The 22,460-nt window shown below is 32.3% G+C and overlaps 1 protein-coding gene across 2 annotated transcripts in view; it reads right to left on the bottom strand.

The window, feature by feature from the left end:
• The window catches only part of LOC113550881 (homeotic protein ultrabithorax-like), a 239,016-nt gene that overhangs the window by 28,985 nt on the left and 187,571 nt on the right, over nt 1–22,460 (bottom strand). Inside the window, exon 3 of one of the 2 annotated variants that reach the window (XM_026952825.1) lies at nt 15,690–15,784. The exons of the other annotated variant lie outside the window; for it this stretch is intronic. The gene's annotated coding sequence lies outside the window, so the exon portion shown is untranslated. The remainder of the gene's footprint in view (nt 1–15,689; nt 15,785–22,460) is intronic. 2 annotated transcript variants of the gene reach the window in all.

The following is a 22,460-nucleotide window of genomic DNA, read 5'->3' as shown; positions in this document are numbered from 1 at the left end:
AATTATAGCGCGCATGACGTTCAAATTATCTTGTTACCAGTTAACAGGACCATTACCGCGACCATTGTGTAATAACAGTTAACGACACCTACGCCCGCGCGCGTACCCCATCATTATATAATATACATACACCGACCGCGTAACGCGCTGGCTTTGACGACTCGTATGTATACCGATATACGTGCGTAAACGACACGCCGAAAATGTTGTTCGACATTTTTATCGTACACGTAAATATTGTAACATTATGGTGAATATACAATAATATAATACACTCGACGATAAATATTATTTTACAGTACGCCCCGTGACGAGTAGGCACGTGTATACATGTACGTATATTATATATATACGACAGAAGCACGACGTGTGCTTTATTAGTGTATAGTCGTATAGTAATAATAAATTGTGGTGTTAAAAGGCAGAGGATACAGATGTCGTGGGCAGAGCATATTTTTTAAATTTATTTATTTGAGAAGGGAGGGGGAGTGTTAATCTTTTTTGAGTTGTCAATTATTACGAATACATTTCCAATGTCTTACAAAACTATTAAAAACGGGATTTCTATAAAAAATAAAATATTTAAAATCTCAATATATACCTATAATATACAAGTATACAGATAACTTCTATATTTATGGCTTATTTTTATAAACATTAATAATAATTATTATTGTTGTAAAGTTTAAAAACTATGTGATTATTATAATCTATTTTTAAGCAATAAATATAAACGCATATAATTGTAGGTAGTGCAGTATTGTCATCAACGGTATTGCGTATAATGCACACAAGAGGCAAGTGAAAATATGGCATCATAAAGTTTACCGCCATGCGTTTTTTATCCGACTACGTTTGGCTTCGTTATTAATCCTTAAGTGTTGGCATCATGCAAATGCAGAGGTACGTACATAAAGTTATAACTTATATATTATACAACCGAAACGTTTCACCGTACGGAGATTAATTCGAATTTCGAGAATTAAAACCATACACGCGCCAGATTGTTTCCGTATCGTTCAAACTTTTCTCCCCCGGCCAAACAACCATCCGCACAACCGGCAGCCCTTTTTCGGTTTTCTTCGCGGCAATTATCGTAAAATCTCAGCAACAGATAGTACATATATACATAGTGCACACATATACGCCTCAAACCTATCATATATATATATACATACGAACACGTATATACATACATACATATATATATATATATTCGTCTGAGCCGACAACAAACCGCACCACGCGCGTCCAACGTAATTCTTTAAAACCGCCGCCGCCGCCGGGAAAAGTTTTCTCGCTCGCAACACACACCTCCTCGCCAAAACCCCCACACGTCGCCGACGACGGTGCAGGCGGCAAACGGCCCCGGCGGAATCCAGTTTAATTTCAGCACGGACGGAATACGAGAACACGGAGAGATAAATAACACGCGCGGGATATATCATATTAAAGTTTTGTAATATTTCCCGGCAGCACGTATGCGCGGGCGTGTGTGCGTGTGCGCGTGTTCTTATATATACGAAAAGAGTGAGCGACCGGAATGGGGTGAGGGAGGATCTTGTATAATATAATGTGCCGTATACTGCAGAGGCAGTGGCGGCGGCGGACCGAGGAAATTCATCTTGGAAATATTTTTCTTGTGTACACGCACACGCGGGGGTGGGAATGACGTTTCCGGATGAATTATCGCCGGCGACCGATGGTAAGTGCGCACCGCGTCCTATCCTCGTGTATACACACACACACACATATATATGTATACGACGAGGGGGCGTGCGTGTTAGTGTCTCCCCCTCCCCACCACCGCGGTCTTCCCGTGCGGGCATTATTTTTCTCCCCGACTTTTTCTCAGAATATTATAGATTAAATTTATAGATGACTATATATATATACACAAGCGTTATTTTTCCCTTCTTATCTGTTATATTTCATCGGACCGCTCTGTATATTTGCTGTTAAATATTACATCATTACTACGATACGACCAGCCAGCCACTATATAGCCAACCAGTCAGCGAGAAAGAGAGAGAGATGAGGATGGGGTATATCCGGGCGAAACGAGGAATTCATAGAGGATCGTCTCGATAATAATGTGGTTTGCCAAACGTTGTATTCTTTTACTTAGACCGGACGAGATTACTGTGTATAAAATATATAAATGGTGTTATTATTGTAGTCGTATTTGTTTTTATTTTTTCGTTTGCACCAATTCAGCAAAAGCGTCGAGGTCGAGATGCAATGATAGCAATCATATCTGAACTATATAGTGTTATTAGTTGTGTTTTTTGTAAATATAGTTTGATTTTTCAAAAGTATATATTTGAAAATATATAAATATGAAATTTGAATGCTGTATTCTGTATATTATCAAATTTTTTATTTAAATGTAAAAAGCGTAAAACTTTTTTGAGAAGTTTATAAATATTATTTTTCTAATTAGGTTGGTCGTGAAAAAAAATTTCAGAAAATATAAATTATTGTTTACGTAAAATCTTTTGATGATTGTTCGTTGTGAATGTTGAAAAAAAAGAAAAAGAAGCAATTTATTAAAATTATAAGCGCGTACCTAAAATGATAAATAAAGAAGGTGAAAAGAATAAAAAATACCACTAATCGAGAAAATGTATTAAGTAAAAAATCGTCTTGAATCATTAATTAATAATAAACACCTAAATACCTATTGTTGGCCGAATGAAAAAAATAATAACATTAGCCGGAGAGAAACGAAAAAAAAAGTAAATTAAATTTGTCTTAATTATATAACTAAAGTTTTAAACATTACATTTTATTATGTATTTATATATATTATACAGTATATAGCTCTTGGCGTGGATTAATAGAGAACCACTTCTTTATAAATATATATATATATATATATATATATATATATATAACCGCGCGTCTCTTGAGGTTAATATAAAAATGTATCATTTATTTTTGTATTTGTATATACAGCGTATAATACGAAGTAGTGGAGAAGCAAATGAACCGGCGTGCAAGAAATTATTTTCCATTTCCGTCTTTCCCCGAAAGCCACACTACAGCAGCAGTATCGCGCGGGCGAGGAAAACAACCCGTCTGGGACACTGCAGCATGAGAGGCGGACAATGTATCGTCATACGAATATGAAATAGAACCGTGTATATCCGCCGTCCAGACAAACAATGGTCTCGGCTGCCGCTGTTACTATTATTATTATTATTATATTATTGGTGCATCCATTTGTGTTTCTACGGAATATACTATATATAATATATATATAGCGACAACACGCCCCAGTGCCGTACGATTTATCGGTGCTCGTTCATCATATTTTGTTCTTACATATATCCTCCAGTTCTATGTGTATTTAATATATGTGTGTGTATGTGCTCGTGTCTGTTGTACATGCGAATGATGTATATATATTTTAACGATATTAAAGACGATCGTTAATATTTTTGTTTTCAGCTTCCGGTCTTTTCCCGTTGTCGTATAATGATGGAAATCGAGAACCGCCCATTTCTCCCAAAATCGTTTCTGGCCGTGGTTCTTGTCGAGGAAAAAACTTTCATCGTCAAAACAGCAACATATTATATACTTCACTTTACTGTTTTACGATACGATATTATAACTGCCTATTATAAAAGTATATATTATAAAAAAAATGTGGCTATAAATTTTATAATATTTGTTTCCAATCGTAATGTTAGGCACTTCTATTAGTTAAAATTGATACTTGAAAATTGAAGACACACAATATACACTAATCATCTAGGCACATAAATCAAATGTTTCGACTTATTAAAACATTCAAAACATATTATAGTGACGACTGACGATCAGTTCTTGATTTCTGTCACTCGGTATAGTTTTGCATTTAAATTATAACAAGCTATGGTGTTTATGACGTTTAAAAACGGGGAAGAGGTGGTCAGTCACACATGATATACACTACAGAAATAGACGAACAAATTGTTCGATCATTTTAATAGCGCGTATAGATTCATTATAATTATTTGTAATAATTTACATTCTATACCGAAGCATACCGCGGAGAGATTGAGGTAGTATCGTCATATAGCAACACCCTATTTTCATTTTATACAGGGACAGGAGCATCTGGAGAGAACGTCCGCTCCGAAGATTTATCGCAGTGGCGGCCATCATTTTTAGCGCGGACGTGACGTACCTCCTGCAGCACTATCAGCCGTCTCCTCCTCTGCGGCGGTAGTAATAATATTGATGATAATGGTAATAATAATAATGATGGAAATGATATAATAATATATACGCGCTGGAAAAAAGTATCAACGCCGACTTCTATCGTCCATGTACGGCGTAGGTACGCGTATTATTATACGACAAGGTACACGTGCGACGGTGGCGGAGCTCATAATAATAATAATAATAATAATAATAATACAACTACGAACGCGGCGCAAGTATAAGCGCTGGTCGTAAATCGTCGCGTCGTTGCGGGACGCGTATCGAATACGATCGCAGCAGTAAAAGCACCTTATATATTATTATATATTATTTATATACGGCGTGGCGCGGTGGCTGCCGTGTACCTATATATATATAAGTAGAAAGAGAAGCTTTTCTGGTGAAAAAAAAGACGTTTGGCGGTACGTATACAACGTATAGCGCGGGTGGCGGCGACGAGGTGAGCGAACGCGCCCGGAACCGCATCGTTTCCGGATTTGAATAAATAACGTATAAATATCGACGAGCACGTATAACGTCTCACTTGATAATATTATTATTATTGTTGTCGTTGTTACTATTATTATATTTCTTTTTTCGGTTTCTATATCTTTTCTCTCTTTTTCCTTCGTCTTCATATGTATGTATATATGAAGACTATAATGCCATATATATTTTACTATATATTATAATTTATTATTTACGCGCGTGCGCGTGCACACACACTCACACACTCACACAGACGCGCACGCGTTCTGGCCAGGTCTCGCGTGTAACGCAATATCTAATATAATAATAATAATAATAATATGAGGCTTATAATATTTTATATTATCATTTATATATGTATACTCTTCGTATATATGCACGCACGGAAATGAAGATATTTCACCGGCGATATATAAATCGTTTGCGCCGGCGATTTATTACGTGTAGGTGACGCGAACCCCTCACACTTCCCCCGGCGATACAGGAATTCGAAAATCGTATTAAAATACCGAACGCGCGAGCTGCACACCATGATAATATAATACTACGTAGGTATAATAAGAGCGCCGAGTAATACGGCGGTTCATCATCACGTGGGTTCTCGCGCGCCGGTTAGACGTGTAGTTATACATACTGCTCGCCGCCGTGTATATATGGTAATATTAATATAACGTACGTTGGTAGTATATCATTATAACATATCGTTGTACGTACGAATGTATTTTCATTTTTATTTTTTTAATATGTTAAATAATAATAGTCTATCTAGCCACGAGTTCTAGTCGATAATGACAAGCGCGTGTAGGACTTGCCCACCGTAGGTATACGACTTTGCGGCCACCTCGGGTGTCAGAAAATGTGTTATTCGGCTGAAACGCGCGTGTTAAGAGGTGTAACTAGCCACAGCGTAACGGTTATAGATAGTTAAACCTATAACAATAATATATTAAACGAAAGTAGTGTACACAGTAGTTAGTACACACATTATGGTGTATCTCTACACTACATATTAGTATCATGATAATATTTAATTTTATTCCTCTTACCGACGTTAAGTTTTCCATTTTTAATATATAACGATATTATAGTACAAACGAATAAATAATTAACATAGATCAGATCGTGTTTCAATTCGTTTTTCTTAAATGCGCCAGAATATAACATGCTATTATAAATTTTAGATCTAGTGTTTTTAATCCATGAGATTTTTTTTTTTTAATCATCATCGATGTAAACGGAAAGAAAACATAATCTCCGTTCTATTAAGTATATAAATATAATTATATTTTAAAATAGTATACCTACAAATTTATAATTTGTATTGTAAGCTATACACGTTACAGTAATATGTATATATTATATATACCTATACAGCAATGTAGTACACAAGTACACCAATTTACCAATTACGTAAATTCGAATATTATAACTAATAATTTTTTATAAACGGCCATAAAAGGTTTTGAAGGTAGTCTTTATATTTGTCCCTAAATTACATAATAAATAAAGTCATTGAACAGAGTACTAAATTACGACGTAATAATACTATTGATCGCTCTCCGTAAACAGGACTTTGGCAACATTGGATTGTAAATATAATAACTGTTTTGATTTCCACTGTATTTAAATTATGCATTTTTAAAACTATGAACCAATAAGTAAATAGCTAAATGGCTAGTCATCACTGAACGAATTTACTAGTATTTGTTATAGTTTTATTTTTCACGAAATTACAAAATTATTTATTTTGTTTCTTTTTATTACATTAAAGAATATAATATATGCAGCTATAATATTATACTATTATATATATATACATTTATAATTATTTTGGATTTAGTAATTTTCATAAATTTCGTTGTTTAAATATATTATATTATATATTTCGTCTTTTTCTATTGATTTATTTCTTATCAATTATTCTGCCCGTTATTTTGTCCCTTGTTCATAAAATTAATCAATATCAGTTTATTAGATATATGTACCTATAGCCTGTAGTATTATAGATAACTGGCACTAGCCTCCTGTTAGTGAGGTGCCTTAATAATGTAATATGTAATTATATTTTGTTAAACTTAGATTTAACAGTAGTTGATCATTTTATGTTTATTTGTAGGGCGTATTTATAATTCATATTTTATTAATAATACAAATCTCTTACATACCTATTCATTAGATTATTACATTTCATATTGTTAGTATATACACTATAATTATACAGTATGTATACTAACCCCCTGCTCACTTTAATTGATAAGTGCTAACCAATGATTTTTTTTGTCATAAGCTTTGAATTCTTGTTGAAAAGTTCCTCACATTTTCGTTTATTCTTTTTCTGATTTTTTTGATTTAGTTCTTTTTATTGTAATGATTTTCATTATTTGAAGCCTCCTTCTATTCATCTTACAATTTACAAACGAAATTTAATATACATATTGGTTTCTATGTGATAATTATTTGACGAAACTGTTTTTAAAACTTTTTTATGTAATAGAGAATTATAACACTTTAACAGTTTTACGTATATAATAAAATAAAATATCTAATACAATTAGATAAAGTGTGTTATTTATTTACGTAATTTAAATTGTATTACTTTTACCTACATTAACATTAAGTTATATATTATTTATCATGTATTTTGTTAAATATATAGATTTATTAACATAAATGATTTCAAATATATATTTAATTTAATGATAAATTACACCAGTAGGTATAACTATATGGAATAAAACAATTCTGGAATTATATGCACGTGATAAATGATGATATTATAAAATAATATATTATAATATAACTTTGGTGGGCGAAAAGTATAAGACAAGTAATATTTTATAGACAAAATTACTCGTATGAAAAAATAATTGCATTAAATTGCTCGCTATTTTATGAGTCGTGTAGAGAAAAAAATGAATAAAAAATAACTATAAAAAAGATAAAAATAATTTCAAAAGTTTACTTTGTACACCTATATAATATTGTATTGTTTATAATATATATATATATATATATATATTTAAAAAATATATATAATATATAATATTATTATTATTATTTACGATTAAATGTCAACAAAAGTTATATATAAAACTCTGGCGTGAAAATATGGGAACAAAAAATTGTGAGCAACAATAAATTAAGGACTTTCCATTACAAAAAAAATATATTGGTAAAAATTGTGCTATCCTCATGAAACTAAACGTATTTCCATTCAGCAGCAGACAAGTTAATAATAACTAACGCTCTGAATTTGTAGAAAAATGCATTAATTTTAGTTTCCTGTAAAACTTATTAAGTTTTCTTGACTTTTTACCTCATTTTTCATTGTTTAATACTTTTTTCAATATTTTTAATAATTTCCGTTAAAAAAAAACTTTTATAGACATGAATTATTAATTATTTCATCTTTATCTTATACTTTAACTTTATACATGTTTTATATGATCTTTCGGAACGTTGTACCTAATTAATTACATTTTCAATTTAAAGTATTTGAAAAATATTTTTTATTATGAAAAATGTCTGTTTTTTTTAAAACTATATACTTACAATGTCTGTTATACCGCATTTTATTAGATTATAATATATGTATTTATTTTTTTTTTAATTTTTTAAATTTACAGTTTTAGTATTTTAAATTAGTATAACAATAATAGAATGAACTCAAAGGTAAGATGTACCTTATTTAATTATGTTTTTTTAATTTTTAATGAATTTTATTGTTTATTGTTTTTTTTTTTTTTTGTATAGTATAGGAATAACTAAGTAAACATTTTTATCATAGTAAATTGTTAATAGGTATTAAAAATATTTATAAATTGTTTTAAAATAAAAAATAAAATAATTCAATTCTGAATATTGATAATAATTATTGTTTTATTTAGCTTTTCACTACTATGATGGGTCGCACTCTTACTGTTAACAACGCACGACGTAGTCGTATCGTCAGTCACTTCAACCAAAAGTTGTTCGATATCTACTGTTTTTTTTTATTCATGCAAAACAAACTAGTCTCTATGATTATTGCTCCAATATGCTAAAGTAAATTTAATAGCAACGAATGGTCGCTTCTTAGAAACCTAACCTGTAAGTAGGTACACTGTAATATTGTTTACAAATACTCGTAGTTCCCGTCGATTTTTATATACCTCTGTTAGACATAGATACGTCTCATTATTTCTTTTGCATGTGTGACGTAATACTTAATAATAATCGATTGCGCTGTCAAAACGCGAACACACAATATAATAAATCCATTGGCACACGCAATTTAATATTTATATTGTATTTTGATATTCACAAATGATTATAATATGTACATTGTGCACAGTTTCAGAATTAATTTTCTGCAGGGGCTAAACCGAGTGAAAATCTATAAACAAAAAAAAACCTATACAAAATATTGCTCGTGCGGGTCTGGCCATCATCGAATCGGTAACCGTGCGCGAAAATCCAGTCGAATTTATTAATGGCGGCATCGCCGTAATTTCGTTCCGCTCACACCTCTCGCCACCCAAGTCACGCCAACGGCCCCGGCATAGCGGATTGCGGTCGTCGCGTTTTGCCAAAACAAACGGTTTTTCTTACGAGACTATTTCTCCCTGTAGCAGCCCCTTAGCAAGTATATATACAAATACACACATACACACATAGATTCAATATAATATATTACGACTGACCGGGATAGTCTAGTCCCAAAATTATTTTATGAACCGAAAACTGAACCTCACGGAATAATACTATCCCAACTACAGTTTTAGGTATATACGTACACTATATATATATATATATATATATATATCACCACGTTGCAGCAGTATACACTATTGACCGAATCGTGTAATATTGCAATATCTGTTTTTCGTCACTTGGTATATATATATATATATCATTATTACATACAATATTATTATATAGGTACGAGAATAAAGTAATACACACGTTGAAATAAATTGTATATTATAGATAAACGATGAGGAGTGTACTTTTTAACTTAGTTTTGTGATAGAACTATAGAAAGAGTATTTTAATTATACCACTGATAAATTATTATATTATTATGGCATAATTATTATTTAATGAAAGTTATTAAAACATTTAATTCTGAAAACTATTTTGAAACCAGATCGAACCGTGTTGTAAATAAAGATAGGCTGGGTTTTAATTGATAATTAATACGAATAATACAATATATTTAAATTTGAATATATTATAAATATATAATTCGCGTATTCGCATTTAATGACCAATTATCTTTCTAGATATTAAAAAAATAATAATAACTGTTAGGATATGTTGTTTTATATATTATATCCGATTGTTTTCATATTCCTTTCTATATTTACAAATATGTATTTTCCTGTAAGTATTGGTATTAAGATTTCAATTTATCGCAAACCTTTTGATTTTATACTCTCATCTATATATAGTACTAATACTAACTACTATTATCACGCACGGTATATGGTCTCAAGACACAACATAATAGTGATTCTAGCGATAGAATAAAAAACCAAATTTCCAAATGGTCATGCGTGTATTAGAAACTGCACACAATTATATGAGTATTATATTATACCATTGTACCCTTAAACACACATTCTCTGCACCCACGCATATTTAGGTATTAGGAATTTGACCGAACGTGCTGTGTAAAGAGAAAAGGGACGAGTTTGATGATGATGATCCCTAATACATTATCGTCGTTTTACTGCAGTATGCATTCATATATTATTCTCTTTCGTTCTAACAAGCGAGTATTGTTCGTGATAGAAAAAAATTATTCACGGTTTCAACGCCACACGAGTTTCATAATCCCTCCTATCAATAACCAAAATTTGAATTTCTAACAATGAAAAAAAGGCCATAAATTTTCACTTTCATTGTATAATAGCAATTTCGTTCGTATATGTATTCAATATTTTTGTTTTTGACTAGAACTAATACATATTTTGACAATTAGAAGGTATTATAATATTTATTATAGATCGCAATGAAATATTATGAAATATCAAACTACATTTTTATGTAGACAAAACAATTAACGAAATAGTTTGATAATCATTGAAAGGTTTAAAAAAAATAAATAAAAAATAATAAACAATATTTACTACTTACTATTTTAAAAGTTAGTAGGTACCTATTTCCCGATTACAAATTATAATATTGCATTGTTGCCAAATAAAAGTTTATTCAATCAATTGATGATGTATACAATTTATCATAATTTTTTCCGATTCACCATTTTAATTTTTAGAGTTCAACTTAGAGCAGTCAGTACGTTGTTGCACAAAAAACAAACACATAATCATAATATGTTTGTTTTGCGACGACAACATATTTACGAGCAAAACGTGTTTACGACGAAATGAAAATACCGTTAACGTTTCATATACATTGTTACAATATAATAACATAGGTAATAATGGTAATAATAAATACCATATATAATATATATATCATATCATATTATCAATGGTTATATAGCTATATACACGCGTAAAACGGAAATAAAAGACAAAAGCAAATGTAAATTCATTATTTTACGGGCTCAAACGTCGCATTTTTCACAATTCTTTTGTATGCGATATATACTAAGGACCAAACTACGTGTGTACGTCATATTATGTCCCACTTGCAATATTACATTGTACATTCCATGTGAATTGTAGTTTTTCTGCCGAGAAAAATATGTGCTGTCTCACAAACAAATGCATCCTGCCGATCATATAATAATCCTTCCTGTCTGAAGATTTTTACTGTTAATGGCCGAGTTTTATGGTTTTCGTGGACTCTAACCTAACGGTATATATACATATATATACATATATATATATATATATATATATATATACACGAACTCCTGTTCCAGATGTGTGTTCGTTGAAGTATAGTGTACCCATAAATACACTGGGAGACGTCCCTTTAAATATTTAGGTCAACAGTGGTGTATTGTTGTACCGTTTATGCATCCATTTTTACACATGTTTTTAACGATTATATATACATCTCTTACTACCAATACAAGAAACTGCGGGCTACAAACCTGAGGTCCAAATTCAAAAATTAAAATATAATATTTAATATTTATTTTCATATTAGTTGAATATCTTTATTATAAATACAATGTATATTATGTAAAATAAACAGTGTGCCGAAAAAGAGATTTAGTACTACAATAACATTTGGTTGTCCACTGGTAGTTGATACCGTTCAAAGCAAAGAGATAAACATAGTCATACCAATGTATTGTCGATGGTAACAGGCATACCGTGTAAAGCATTTTTACGGGTAAGTATAGGTCTAATACAAGATTTTTTATGATCGATTATCATCGTTAAATCTGTATAATATCTTTGTATTTACGTTTATAAATCATATTGCAATTAGACTATACCTACCTATTTATAATCCAAATGCATTTGATTATTTTTATTTTGATTGTAATGTTGCAATTTAACTAATATATTAATTTCTACGATCAAATCAAATAAAATCAAGCTATGTATTTCTGGTTACATCCATATCCGATTGCAGTATTTAAAATTATCAAACTATATAAAATACTATATACATACTCACATTATTATTATATTATAGGTATTCTTCTCAGTTCTCAAAATAATAAAAGCTTAATTAATTTTGTTTCAAATGTCACACGATGCGCAAATATTTACCAGTTCTTATATATAGTTATATTATTATCTATGTATTATACAATCTCTATATGTCAAGTATAAAAAATGTGTATGTAGCTGTATGTAACGATACGTCTTCAGCATCACCCCAAGTCCGAAATAAATATTATAATAAACACCAATTTATTATTCGGACGTTTAGGAAAAATTTTAATATAACGTTTTAGGATTTAAGGCGGGGTGGTTGCGATGTGTGCAATTTATTGCTGACGTTTGTTTTTATAGTCGTTAATGACTCATTATATTATAATAACCATTAATCGATATTTTTGACAAAAACGCAACTTTTATTCATGAGAGTATATTTTTGCGGATTATAGTTGACCTAGAGATTAAGATCATTATTTTTTTCATTTCCTGGTTTCCTTAAATAGTTAAAACTGTGCATAACGCCATAATCAAATCAAATACCACAGACAATACCGAATTTTTTAACTAAAATGATTAAGAAATGAAATACAATTTATAAACATAAGTGGACGGATCGTTATAGGGTTAATGACTGATGAAGTCTTAGCCGCCATGCGATAGCTTCGTGTTCAATTTAATCATGGCGTGAAACAAAAATAATTTAATCACCTTATCACTTAGTAATGTAGTCAAAATACTCAAAAATAAACCTATTCTGTGAATTAATCTATAATAATATTATAATTATATATATTATATCCGACAATTGACTATAAATCATAGTCATCCTGATCCCATATAAACTGTGCAACTTTATTAGTATGATATAACTATACAAAACCAAAACTTAATGCAGTAATCCGCAATTTATCGATCGTTTTTCTTTGTAGAACATTCGTGAATCCTGTCCGTGTGATCTCATGTACCTAGGTGCTTCTGTATATTATACTTAGTGATACGAGTATATCTAATAACGAAAAAATGTCTAGAATTCTGTATTAGGTTGGTACAAATATTAAAATAATATATAATATCGTACAATATAATATACGTGTACAGAGTATATATATTATATTTACATCAATGTGGGACGCAGAATAATCCGATAATGCCGAGGGTACGTAATATATTACGTAAAGGGATTTTAAGTACCGAAACACTACTTTGGTGTTCCGCGCGCCTGCAATGCAACTATGAATATTGTATAGGTATATACTCGTACATTGTATACGCGAGTCTCTTATCGCGTCGGATAAAAAAAAATCCCCATAATATTGTACGCGTATTAGAGAAACACATTTAAACATTATAATATTATGTGAGTACCTATAATATACCTGCGCTAGAACGGCGTATGGTAAAGAAAAAAAAGCGAAAAGGATTCGTCGTTCTAATATACACGAAGTATAATAATATATAATATTATACTCGAGACCACCGCCGCCGTACACCTCCGTCGTTGCCGCAGTCGCGTTGTGGTGATACGGATTTTCATTTTAAATGCACACAAACATCGCGTTGCCCCGTGTATAAATCACGATGATTAATTTCACGCCTGTTTCTCGACACTCGGGTGTATATACGCATTTTTTTCTTTCGATCTACGTTTATTTCTGTACACACATACACACAAGCATGCGCGCACACGCATACATTTCTCGGTAATTCTTTAATTCTTTTCTCTTTTCCTATCTATCATTATGTCTCTCTCTCACTCTCTCTCTCTCTTTATCTCAATTCGCCTCTCTTTTCCCCGCACAAACCGTTCACAGCGCGCCCCCCTTGCCCCTCTCCCACTGCACGATCGTCGCCGACCGTCACCCACCCACGTAGAGCATCGTCCGTCCCCCGTGCACACACACATATATGTACTTGTATCACATTATGTTATTATAATATGCATGTTATATACACCTATATCGTACCTATATATGTATAATAGTATGCGAGTCATACCCCCACGGTCACCGCCGCCGCGCAGAGTCGTATTATTTTTACCACCCTCGGACCGGGATTCGAGCGGCGTGTATATAAACGCGCGCGTTACACGCTGCTGCAGCCGGTGCCGAATCGATATCGTCGAAAATGTGTGTGTGTGCGTGCGTGCGTGCGCGCGTAGAGTACCCTCGGTGGCGGCGGCTCGGGGTGATTAATCATTCGGCGCGGCCATAAATCCCGCGAGTCGGCGGGGTCGACGCGCGCGCACTCGCATACACCCGCACACTCGCCCGTGAGAGACGCGCGTGTAATTTTATGTATATATATATATATATATATATACATGTAGAGGGACTACAGAAAAAAAAATAAAAATAGGAGGGGTTCGGCCCCAATATCGGTGGTAGACATCTTGCGGCGGCTGCTAACTATACTCAAAATCCTCCTCCTCGTCCGACGACTCTCCTAAACCGTCCGCCCGATTCGCAGCCGACATGCTATATATTACATTACATTACATATTATTATTATTAGTATTATTATACTACGCGATACATCACTGCTGCAGAAAAGTGAATTATTTTCGTAGGTACTCGTGTGTAAAATGACTACTTTCCGTGATTATTGTTTTAATATTCTCAAAGTAGCAATCGGTGATCAATATATAGTCACCACGTCTACCCACTACTGCCTCTCCTCCTTCCCGTCAGCGATAATACCCAACGTTCATAATGTCGGTTTATTTAAATGTTTTTTTTTTCGTGCTCTAGCTTGGTAGGTCGCGTGGGAAGAAAAATATTCTTTACTTTTGTTCTTTGAAAAGTAATAAACAATCTTGTATCTACATATTATAGTGTATAGGCATAGTCAGACTATCGATATAAGTTTTGAAGATATCCACGGCGATTCTACATTTGATTTTATAACATAATGTAATAATTACAAAAACTATATACTTAATGTACGTTTAAATAATCTTATTTCACGTTGGATAACGAAGGTCTGGTATATTTTGATAAAAATATAGATATTATACAAAATTTCAATTGAAAATGAAGTGTTTTTTTATAATTTAAGCATTATATGTGCATAATAATATAATATTATATATTTGAATCTACATTGTTCATACTATATCTTTTAGTTAATAAAATAAATATATATTAGTGGGCACCTATTACTGTAGTTTCAAAAATTATTTTAAAAACACATATTCAGACTGACCAAGAATAACATAAATTCCAGTCGAAACATATTTTTTAAGATACTTTTATTATTGCGTGATGTTAGTACCAAAATTTAAATATATTTTTTATTTTTTTTTTTATTTGTCTAGTTGTTATTCTATAGCAATAATATATGTGTATTGTAAGTATTAAACTATATTCTATTCTTAACACTATACTGTATACCTACTCCATAACTTTAAACTAATTAATTAAAATTAATATTAAATGTTACCATTGTTTGTAGTTTTGTTAGAAATATTTGGTTGCATGCTCTGATATTATCAATATTCGCTTGTCAGAACTTATCTTCCCAGGAATAATTATAATCTATTAAAAGATAATATCCGTGTTAAAATATATTTCTAATCAGTAATAAGCACAATATTTATTTTCTACAATACACAAGTATAGTAAACAATATTTTAACCATTAATGTAAGTTTATAAATTTGTATATTTTATTATTACTTATATTACTATAATAATAAATATTTTAACTAAAGCTGAATGATTAAGAACAGTCGCAACTCATAACCTTAAATTAACATACACATTTAATAAGGAATTTCCATAATAATGATATATCTAGTCGTTCGATAAAAAAAAATAATAATTTAGAATTTTATAATGCCATGAAAATTACTTAAAGTACATAACATTATAATGTTTTAATGAGTTGCATAAAACGTTAACACAATCAATTTCATTTGCTCATATATAATAATTATGTAATTATAATAATCGTCAAACATAATTATAATAAATGAATCATTATTTCTTTACTTTTAGTGAATCTGTACATAATCATAATATAATATTGTTTTTTCTGCTTATGTTAATTATTATATCTTTATTGGCTCTCAAACCCGCGAATAAAATAAACTTTTGCTTTCGTACATTATATATTATGTTTATTATAAATGGACAAAATAACGATGAAACATCGATTCGAAGATGGTTTAAATAATTTTACTTGCAGTCATGTGTATTATGTATTTTTATCGAACAGTAAAACATTATTTGATTGTTTTTCGTGCATACGGCACATATATAGGTACTTATATTCCTGCACGTGCAATAATATTGCGTGTTTTAATTGTTTTATATCAATCGATAAAATTTACCAAATTAATGGCGTCAAAACAATTATAAGACTTTATTTTTATAATAACTCTATTCACCTAATACTTATTACAATAAACCAATGTAAATCGTTTATTGAAATAAATTGAGCATCGAATCGTTCAATATTTAGAAAGGTGCGGAATTTCTGTTTTAGTTTAGTGAGAATGGTTTATTGCACAACAGTATTCCAAGGTCGACGCACAAAAACCTTTGGTGGGTTCGTTCCGACACAGGAGAAAATTGCACGGTACCTGCACATACACACAATGTCCCGCTGGGTTTGTGCATCAACACGCGCGAATCTCACAGCGCGTAGTCCACTGAATTATCGACAAAAACGTTCTGGTCATTTACGCAATAAAAGTCTGTGGAAAAAAAATATGATTTCGTTTTTTTTACCTCCCAAATATTTTGATCTAATGGTCTATTTGTCATCGATTTGTTTCGGGAAAGAAGATATATAATGTACACCCTCGCACGAAACGATACAATAATAATAATAAAAAAAAATAAACCCAAAAAAAATGTATACATATCGTCACCTATCTATTATGTTATATTCTATATTATATTGTACTGCACCGCAACACGATACCCATAATAACCTATTCAATACTTTATATTATACACATTTTTTTTTACCATATAAGTTGTATTTAATTTATATACCTATTGCAGTTTTTTTTTACAGGTTTATGTGTGGTTTTGATGAGGAAATATCATTAACTAATCGATCGAACACACAATAAAAACGTATTTTAAAAGACTTTGAAGTATAGTCAGTGTAGATACCTATAATAATGCAACACGGACAATTTTGAGTGTATAATATAAGTATATAAGAAATGCATCGGTGAAAGTGTAATGTACTGTATAATAAAATACTAACAATTATCAATACATTGAAAAAGTAGAGATTTACCGATTTGCATAAAAGAGTTTAAAAAAAAATGCATTAATCGACGTGTGCGTGTACAGCGAATAATTCATTATTATTTAATAATTATTACGAGTTATAATATGTTTATTGTAATATTACATATTTACATGACATAGGATTGCGCATCGTATGTGTTATGGAGAATAGTTATATGATATTATGAGAGTCACAAATTGTCATTTACCGCGTCGTGTAAAATGGTAATAATTAACGGAAGCCACAGGGAATTTGCACGTAAAGTTTCGTTTAGTATGAAAATGTACATAGGATTTCATGCGTATTATGTATACGTATTTGTATTCTTGTGCAGTACACGTATTTCTCCATAACACAGCTGTCACTAGGTGCGCTTTGTCATAAGACATAATACATATACACATCACACACATACACACATATATGATAATATTATGCACTATATATAGTACGGCAGAGTTATGCGAATACGGCGGTGGTCGTATTAAAATTTTAAATCGACCACACCGCGATATCTATCTCCGCCGATTTTTTAACGCTTAGACGTACCTATATCATGATACAGCATAATAAAACAAATAGACAAATAGAATACGATGTATGAGGTAAACGACTAGACGAAGTATGGTTTGAGTTTTTTAATCGCAAAAAATGTGATCATGTAAAAAACGTTAAAAATGGCTGTAAAATAAGTGAACCGAATGTCTACGTCTGCCGTCGTAACAGTACAGCTGCAGTACCCCGGAACACGCGGTCTTTTTTCACCGCTGTCGCTGTCAACATAACTCTTTCCGGCACCTGATACCCCCTCCCGTATATTTCCCGACCCACTATACACACCCCAAGCGTGTAAATGCGAATTAAAAAATTCTTCTCTTAATTAACAAACGTCTGGAGCTACTGGAGTCTTGCCACTCGTTATATTTATGTGCATCGCCGAAAAACAAAGGTCTTTTTTCGCTATACGGTTTTTGTACATAATATATTTTGGTCAGCCGCCGCGACGGTGTCACGTTTTTTTGGTTTGTGCGCGTCGCGATGGGGAAATTACAAAACAAAGAACTATCCGCAACGTTTTAATTTCACTAATTGCACCGCACGCGGAACGCGAATATGACTCAAAAAAAAAAAATTAGACAAAAAAATTAAACTGCATAGTATAATATTAAAACCGTATATACGTTTAAACGGCAGCTGCCCGTAAAATAATTATAATAATATCTCCGAATCGCATTTTTGTCTCTCCTATCTGCGCCGCGCACACGATGCGTATTTATAACAGCGCGCGAGTATATTATAATCCGTTTTGTATACGGAATACGGATACACACACACACACACACACAAATATATATATAGATATAATATAACACCGTTTTTAAATTATTTATTTTGTTTTTTGACCTCTGTGGTCGGAAATAATTGCATATATTTGATGTGGTACACAGGGGTTCGGACCCCCGTCGAATCTGCCTATACACAACAATAATAATAATACAACGTCCGTCGTCTCACATGTACACAATATAATAATATGCACGCGTATCAAACTCGTCTCACCATGTCCCCCGAGCGGATTGCGTAATTTAACACCACGTCGAAACCGCCATCGAGTCGTATAGTATATATTATGTGCATATAGTATATACACGGTTTTATATAGAGAACAACTCGGCAATTAAAAGCCGAGAAAAATAAGCAGCCGCCGTTTAGAATCTCGTAAATTCGTCATTTGCGGTCTGGGGGCCAACGAGTCGTGTATCTCCGTGTATAACAATATAATACAATATATATATATATATATATGTATACACGCGAACCAAAATTGGCTCGCCGCGAGGGTCCGTGACGCCCATTGTTACGCCACGGTCGTTCGCCAATTAAAACCGACACTAAATCGGCGGCGACAGGGAGGTGCGGGCGGTAGTAAAAGAAACGAAAAAAGTTACGCGCCGGGCCTATACTCGGGAGTGTACTGCGGAGGGTTCACAAAATAATGATAAAAGGAGAGAGCGAAAAAAAATGCGCGACACTTATTTACGACTTATTCCCTGGCCGGCGATGGATGTTCGTATAATACTCGATGCGTTCGTCTCTCTCTATCTATCTCTTCGAGTCCAATCTTGTCGCGTTAAACTCCCCGGACAATCATAATAAGATAATAGGATACGGTGTTATCCTGCACTTTATACACACACACACACACATACACACCTATACATACATATATATATATATATATGTATTTTATATAATAAAAGGTGTCGGTGCAGCGTTTGAGTGTGATGCCGTGTAACGACTTTAGCGCTCCGTCGTACTCATACAGCACATCTCAGGGGTGTCGTCTTTCGCTTACATGCACAGACATATATATATATATATAGTACGACGATATATTATATTGGTACAATTATTTTCTTAGACGAGTGAGTTCCGGAGAAGAACGGCCAAACGTTTTCTATAGTATAGATCTCGATCCGCACGTCGTCGCACAGATTGCTACACGCAGTGACCGTAACTGGGTATAATAAACTAGTGAAGAGGGGGATTAATTTATTCACCACCGCCTAATAATTGTTTGTTTTTACAACAAGTCTTACAACTAATTTTATGGGTTGAAAACTAATAGTATATAGATACCCGATATCGTTAAGTAATATTAAGTAATAAAAAGTTTATTTAAAAAAATGGTGCGATAAATTGTTTGAAAAAAATAATGTGATAATAATCCTGTAATCATAATATTATCAAGTTATTTTTATAAGATGATACAGTAACGTTGAAAATATGTCAAAATATTATACAACAGGAGAAATTTTAAAATAAATATATTTGATGCAATAATTTGAGGAACAAAATATATTTGTATTATAAATACATTCATTATTTATTTAACGGGAGATTTAAAGATAGTTAGAATATCTGGTGGGGTCCAAAATATACCTTTGCTTTTTCACCAAATACCAATAATATGATTACGCCATTGGTTAATTTCAACTGCTGAAATTACTGTATCTTTTAATATCACCTTTTATTTTCACTTATGTATTATACAGATATGTTGTGTTGTGTTATAGCACGTATAGATAATCGAGCTAATGTTTTAAATCACGCAACTTTTCATTTCTCTAAAATCATCTGCAGCGAAGGATTTTAGCGTTTTGAATTATATATTGAACACGAATTTTGATGAAAATAGTCAAGCGAATTCAAAGATCACGGTGTACGACTATTGGAACCTGTCCAATGTCCGATGACTTTTTTGAATCGAAATATCAAATTGTTGGCTTTCAGAAGGGTTTTCTAGCAATTCGTCAGTATTTTAACGTGTTCAAATAGGGTTTAATATAATATTGTTTATTATATTCGTTTCAAAACGAGCATACATAGAAAATATGACAGTTTAATGTCAAACCTACGGGTCACGCACGTACTGCATCAGTAAATATGAAATATAATGCGTTCTTTACACAATAGTTCAGACCTAACCATTCCGATCGTAGGGTGACCCATTTCTTGGATTTTTCGATATGATATAGTATAATATATATTTCGAAAATGTCCAGTTATAAAATATTTCTTTTATTCGGTGTGACGACGGAAACGAAGATATAGTGACACGATATGTATACATATACATATGTATTATGTATATATCATACACACGGGCACACACGTCGTTTATACATGTATTGTAAATACGTATATTTGATGTAATGTATTCGTTGTATACTTGTATACACATAAAACAAACATTAAATATATTTATGACGTTGTTCGGAGTGTGCATATCCGTATATACATATATAACAATATATAAGTATGTATGACTACCGAGCGTTTTCATAATTAATGATGTTCAACGTTTTTATTACGCAGAATCTACGCTATGTATATTCGCAGACACTATTTTCTCTATGAATTATTCGTTCATATTCGTTTGCATAGTGACTCGTAGTTATTACAGATGTAGAAAGTACAGTACGTTTCTGCTATAATACTCAGTACATCACGCAAATATAAGTAGAAAATCGGCGGTAAAACGTATTTTTTAGTGATGCCGATAAAAAAAATCCTAAGAGTACAGCGGAGATTCACACAATAACACTATATCGTCTATATTGTTCGATAATTGCTGAATATACAACGTTGAAAAGAGTCGTACGACCTGCATAATAATAATTATACGGTATAGTTACCACAACTGTTTGTTGATAAATAAATGTACGGATAAGTTTGGTTACGATTTTCAGTCAGAAAACCAAACCTTTTCCCACCGTCGACTGAGTTCTTTTATAAATACATTATCGCACTGCATATTACCTACACATTATCACGAGGTAGTTGCGCCCGGAAAATGGACCGCAGATTTCGGTGTTTTTCCGGACGCGCCATGTTACTTGCCCGCGTTCTATGCGACAAGGCGGCGTGTTTTATGTATAAGTCCTATTCCGTATAACTTGTGTAGGTTCGTGTATACAATACCTATATACCTTTATAATATGATAATGTGTATAAGCTTGCATGGTTATAATATTATATAATACATATCGTGGCACAAGCCGCAGCGGCGGCGTCGGCTTCGAACACAACGGGCGCGCGTGACGGGCATGCGTTACCAAAATTTGAATACATCGCAGCGGCGACCGATAGAAACGGATCTCATGATTTATGTAAAAGAACGATGTGCGCGCGCGCGTTCACAGTTTGTTTTGGAACAATGAAATCCCCTACCCCGCACCCCTGCAGCAGCGCGCATCATCATTCGACTGACCCTGTTTAACCGCGTTCATAATAATGTAAAATATATAATAATATATAATATAACTGGTTTCTGGTTTCTACGTTTTTTTTTCCGTTTTCGAACCGAGTGGCGTTTTTAATTTATTTTGTTTTTATTTTTTTATTGGCACAGATGTTTTTTTGTTTTTTTTTTCATTTGGTCTCGAAGACGCACACATTG

Source organism: Rhopalosiphum maidis, chromosome 2 (assembly GCF_003676215.2).
Source record: "Rhopalosiphum maidis isolate BTI-1 chromosome 2, ASM367621v3, whole genome shotgun sequence".
NCBI lineage: Eukaryota > Metazoa > Arthropoda > Insecta > Hemiptera > Aphididae > Rhopalosiphum > Rhopalosiphum maidis.
This window is presented reverse-complemented; position numbering and strand designations above follow the sequence as displayed.